Below are 5783 nucleotides of genomic sequence, written 5' to 3'. Positions count from 1 at the left end.
AGAAGGTCACCCTAGAGACCACTCACCCACCTCCCTCTATGGCGGGTCCACAGTGGCCACAGCCTCACCTTCCTTGCTAACCGGTTAGCTCTGAACAAAACATGGGCTCCACTAACCCAGTGGCATGTCCCCCTGGCCCCCACCATTCACCATGGCACATGCAGAGTCTGAGGAAGCTTCCAGAAAGGATAGGGTTGTGCCCTGGTGGCAGGAGCCCATGAGGGTCTTACTTCAGGGGGAAGCCAAATTTTCCTCTCACATGCCTGGAGAAAAATAAGCAGCATTTCCTGGGCTCTGGGCCCATTTTAGGGGTACCCCCAAGACTCAATCTTCTGAAGGGGGATCTGGGCAGCTGTACTAACTCCAACTCACTGGATGGATGTTTAACCCAAGGCTGCCACCATTTTGTTTCCTCGCCATCCTCTGCTGTACCTGGAGCGCCTGGGCAGAGAAGGAGGGAGTCACCGCCTTAGTGGACACGGAGCCCTCTGTGTGTGTCCCAGCCAGGACAGAAAAAAAGGACAGGACTAAAGTGGTCAGCGCCAGGAAGCACCCCTATGGAATCACTCACTCACTCTTGGGGACCAGTCAATTAGTGACACCAAAGGGAGAGAAGGAAGGAAGGGGGTCAACCACTTCCCAAGGATGGCCAGCCCAGTATAGCTTACAGACCCCTTCATCCCTGTCTCCTTCACTCCTGGGGTCCCTCAGGGACAGGCCTGGAGGCTCCCAACACACAAGTTTGAGTGTGGATCATTGTTTGAAAAAAGCCCCATAATTCAGCTTTGGCCCCCATGAAGGGAGGCGGCTCTACACGTCACATAGTCTGAATAAAAACTGCATTTGCCAAAGAATCACCCCCAAAGAAGGACTTTCTGGGCAGCCAGAGGCCCAGGGCTGACATCATCCTCGTCAGCACATTCACGGGAAAAGGCAGTCTCGTCTGTGGAGTTCGTGCCCCCCCAACAATGAAATACCTAAGTTTTAGAGCACCCTGGAGGAAGTCACGTTTTGGGGAAAAAACACTCAAGCCTAAAAGGCAGGAAGAGGCTGGTTTCTGGGGAGGGTCTGGCCCCGGAGTGCCAATTCCCAGCACTGCCTCCTCTTCAGCTGTGACAGTTAAAAACAGGCAGCCTCCATCAGCCCCCCCCCAACTCCCCTCTCTGAAGGCAGAAATGCATTTGCTTCATGGTTCCTGGGGGCATGAGAATGGGGGCTGGGGGGCAGAAGTTTCCACTGAATGTCCTGTTTCCAGGCCACTAGAGATGGATGGGCCCCAAGTGCCATGTAACAAACTCACCTCCAGCCGCGGCCATGCCCTCAGCCCCTTCGGGGGGCTGAGGATTCCTGCCTGCTTGTTGCTGCTCCTCAATTTTCTTCTGTTTGGCTTTAATTTTATCCATCCTGCCAATAGAAGACAAACAGAGAAGCTATGTCCCCTCCCAGCCCTGCGCTGTCTAACGGTGTCCACTGTTCTGTTCGTGGAGCTGGGGTCAGCCCAGGGAGAGAGCCTGGTCCTGCTCATTGCTCCTGGACGTGGAGTCCTGCTCAGAGCATGGGATACAGTGGGAGGAAGGGCTGGGGCTAGGGGAGACATACAGGCAGCCAGGAAGCAACAGCCTGCCATGCACACCCCACACTGCCTCCAGCCCCGTTTCCTATTTGAAGTTGGCTCTGAACCCCCCAGGCCTCATTATTGCCCCCCCACACACACACACACTTATATACCCAGGTGACCTCTTTGGGCCAGAGAGATATCTTGGTGCTAGGGTGTTTGCCTTGCATGCAACCAACCTGGGACAAAGTCAGGTTCGATCCCTAGCATCCCATATGGTCCCCCGAGCCTGCCAGGAGCTATTTCTGAACCCAGAGCCAGGAATAACCCCAGAGTGCCTCTGGGTGTACCCCCCCCAAAAAAAAAAGACATAGTCTCTTAAGGGAGAAAGAACTCATCTGTGCCATCCCAATGTTTTCTAGACAATTCTGGGGTGTACAAACTGGGGGTGAGGCATCACATTGACTGACCAATGAACCCTCAGAGGAAGTGGAGGCTGGACCCAAAGGGACACAGCAGCATTCAAAACATGGTGTCTGTTCCCAGGGGACATGTGAGGAAAGGGATGGTCCCTAGGACTCGGCCCCCTCACTCAGCCCTGACTTAGCTCCCACCTCCCCCATCTTCAGGGAGCAGAATTCATCTCTATCCCATTGTCACACAGACCTGCACCCCAGCTGGGGCCACCGGGTGCTATCATTTCCAGGTCAGCTTGACCGTGAGTCTGGGTGCGATGGCACGAGGTGGGATGGAGGGACATTGGGCGCACGGAGAAGAGAGCAAGGCCACTCACTGCTTAGTGATGACCAGCCTGGACTTCCTCTCCGCCTCCTCCGAGCGTTCAAACTTGGTTCTCACAAACATCTCCAACATGACCGCTCCACTGAGGGTGAGAGTGTGTTCTTGCTGCCGTTGCAGACGAGGTGGAGCCCCAGGTTGCAGGGGGCCCAGAGGAAACCAACAATTCCCGTGCACAGAGGCCAAGTGGACCCAAAGCCAGGAAGCCAGGTCTCTGGCCATACTGAGAACTTTGGGGGTGCAGATGGTAAGGTCCACAGAGAGTCTCCCTTCTCCCCCTTGGCCTTGAGCAAATGTGGGCCTCCACCTAGACCGCATGCCCCATACCCTTGCCTCTGAGCAACCCTTGTCTCGGATCACCTGACCCCTCAGACACCCAGGGGACATGCAGAATCAAGTCTGAGTGTTGGGGGATTGCTGGACAAGACCCCTAGGCCAGCAGCCTGCTCCAGGCCAGGCTCTTCAGGCTGACTTGAATGAGAAAATACTTCTGCCCTCCAGGGCCCTGGAAGTGCCCTAATCTTTGGAGCCCCCGAGAGGGCTGGTACCTGGGTGCGATGGCCTTGCTGACCAGCCGATCGGCCACCACATACAGGTGGTAATAGCTGAGGAAAATGCGGCGCTGGATCAGCAGGAAGGAGAAACACACAGCATCCCAGAGGATTCCCGCTTCCTTCTCAGGGAGCTCACATTCTTCGTCCTCGGGAAGGTCTAGTGGGCAGAGCCACGTGTGAGCAGAACTGAGGTCAGCCCACTTCGCCCCACTCCCCATTTTCCAAAAGGCTGATTTAAGCACCTCTACTAGAGCTCAACTGACCATGGGACTGATTGTGTGGTTGGCCAGGGGGTGTTCTGGAGCTGGAACCTTCCCACTCGGCACCTCCAGGGTCCCCAGGACACTACTGTAGGCTCCAGTAACTGAGAACGGGCACCCCTCTGTCAGTCACTGAGAATGGGCAGTCCCTCTATGTCAGGCTGAGGCCATGGATGGCTGTGTCACAGGCCTGTCACACAGGATCCCTCCTCTCTGAATCAAACGGGTTGGACACAACTCAGCACCCTCATCCCTCCCCGGCTCCAGGCAAGGTGAGGAGAATGTGGCCACTCAGCCTGAAAGCAGCACCAAAACTAAGGTCACTGCACCCCCAGACTGAAGTCTGCTGCCCTTTGCATAGCCTTGGCCTCCAAGCCCTGTCCCAGGGTACTCCTCACCCCCTGAATTTCTTCTGGAGCTTTCCCTGTGCCTTCTCAGAGTCTGACAAAACACATGAAGTTTGGTCCCAGGAATAAACACTCAATAAATGACCACTGTTTATAAAAGGGGGGAGGTGTTGTCCTGGTCACAGGAGGTTTGGGGGTATAGACTGGATGGGTGGGCAATATGGGGAGTAGAGTTCGTGCTCATGGTGTGGCTATTAATAAGGGAAAGTTGCCTCTTGAATCATTTCATGTGCCTGCATCAGAGCTGGGCGAGACACAGAAACTAGGGTGCTGGCAGAGATGGGAAGGGTGTGACCATTCTGTCCACTGCTGGGCCCTTCTGTAACTGTGTCTGAGAGCAGCCAGGGTGAGATCTGGGGTGGGGGGTGTGCTTACCTCGGTCATATCCACCCACGGTACAGAAGAGACCAAAACTGTGCACCACCCAGCAGTGGGAAACCAGCAACGTCTCCAGATACACGCACCCTCCGACCTGCAAGAGAGAAGTGAACCCCCAAAACACAGTCACTCAGACTGAGGCCATGGCCGAGCCTTGGGTGGGAGAAACAAAACGAATGGCTGCCAGCTCTCACGTGGCCATGGCACTGGTCCCCATTACTTACCTCAAGCTGCCTCTCTAAAGACCCTGTTCCCCACCACTGCCCTGTCGGCCATTAGGAGGACAAAGCCCTGGCCAGGGCCCCAATAGGCCACCCAGCATCAAGCTCAATTCTCCTGAATGTGACATCACTACAGTCACATCAGCTGTCCCAGCACTTGCACTAGGGCCCAACCAGGAGATGGAGAAGTGTGGTTGGTTTATGTCTCCCCCCTGGGCTAACCCGATCTTTGAAAAAAGTCATTCAGGCAGCTATGGTTTTAGTGGGGACAACGTTGAGGGCATCAGGCTCCGGAGGGGCAGGACCCTTCCCTACCGACATGAAGGTCTTCAGAGCCATCACCAGCACCGAGTAGGCGATCAGGCGGTCCCAGGGCCGGAGGATGAACTTCACAGGCTTCAGGAGGAGATGGCTGCCATGTAACATGAAGTAGCCAAAACCCAGAAGGTAGCCACTTCCCATGATGCTGATCCTGGTGGTGCCCGTGAAGAAGAGCAGACACAGCACCAGCCAGAAGTGGTACCGGAAAAGCGCCACCTTCAACATATCCAAGTAGGAACTGTGGGGGCAGAGTCCCCGTAATGTGAGGGGTACAGGAAGACATCAAACATGGCAAACATACCCCCACAAGGGCCCCCATTCTCCCAAGCACACCCTTCACGAAAGCACTTGGGGACTCTGGGGGTCTCATGAGGCTTTGCTGATAACCTAGATCCCCCCGACCAGCTAGATGCCCTTTCCTGCCAGGTAGCCCATCTCCATCTTCAGACAGCCCTGGTTGGGGCCTGTGTGTCACCCCTTTTCCTAGGCTTTCAGGACACCAGGCTTCTTCCTGTCTGGCTGCAGTTTTGCCAACACCTTGTCAAGGTGCCAGGGCTAGGCTTCTCATTCTTTTACAGGGGAGATGGGACCCCTCTAGGAATGGGACAGAGTCTATTATGGGGGGTGGTCCCACTTTCTAGCAGCCATGAGCCTCATGGGCTTTTATGCACTAACCCTGAGCCTTTGTTTCCCTAAGGGGGTGTCCAGGTGAGTGCACTGGTTCACCCAGCATCCCTGAAAGTTTACAGGGCATCTTTGGTGGGTCCTATCTGCTTGGTTTTTTTTTTTTTATCTCAGCCATTCTATTTATTTTTTTTTTTAATTTTTTGGCAGGGGGGTGTTCCACACTCGGCAGCACTCAGGAGTTACTCCTGGCTCTGCAGTCAGAAATCATTCCTGGCAGGCTTGGGGGATATGGTCCCCCATATCCTGGGATATGGATATGGATATGGATCCCATGGAATGCAGGGATTGGACCCGGGTCTATCTCAGGTCATCTGCATGCAAAACAAATGCCCACTGCTGTGCCAGAGCTCCAGCCCCATCATCCCTGCCATTCTAACAACAGGGTCACACTTGATAATGATGGGTGATGGGGAGGCAGGGAGTTTGATCAGACTCAGAAGTGTTCTGGGCTGATTTCTGGCTCTGTTATTAGGGATCACTATCATGGGTACCACTTCATTGACATTGTAAGATAGGCAAGCCTCATCTCGGGCCCGGAGAGATAGCACAGCGGCATTTGCCCTGCAAGCAGCCGATCCAGGACCAAAGGTGGTTGGTTCGAA

At 54.8% G+C, this 5783-nt stretch overlaps 1 long non-coding RNA gene across 1 annotated transcript; it reads right to left on the bottom strand.

The window, feature by feature from the left end:
• Window positions 1-402: 402 nt before the first annotated feature.
• Window positions 403-2413, bottom strand: LOC126013342 (uncharacterized). Its single transcript, XR_007497524.1, has 3 exons — window positions 2349-2413; window positions 1301-1404; window positions 403-441 (listed from the first exon to the last, which is right to left on the bottom strand). It is a non-coding gene; the product is annotated as an uncharacterized LOC126013342 (long non-coding RNA).
• Window positions 2414-5783: the final 3370 nt, after the last annotated feature.

Source organism: Suncus etruscus, chromosome 7, assembly GCF_024139225.1.
Source record: "Suncus etruscus isolate mSunEtr1 chromosome 7, mSunEtr1.pri.cur, whole genome shotgun sequence".
Lineage (NCBI taxonomy): Eukaryota > Metazoa > Chordata > Mammalia > Eulipotyphla > Soricidae > Suncus > Suncus etruscus.
Note: the sequence above shows the minus strand (reverse complement) of the source record. Positions and strands in the feature narration are given on the sequence as shown.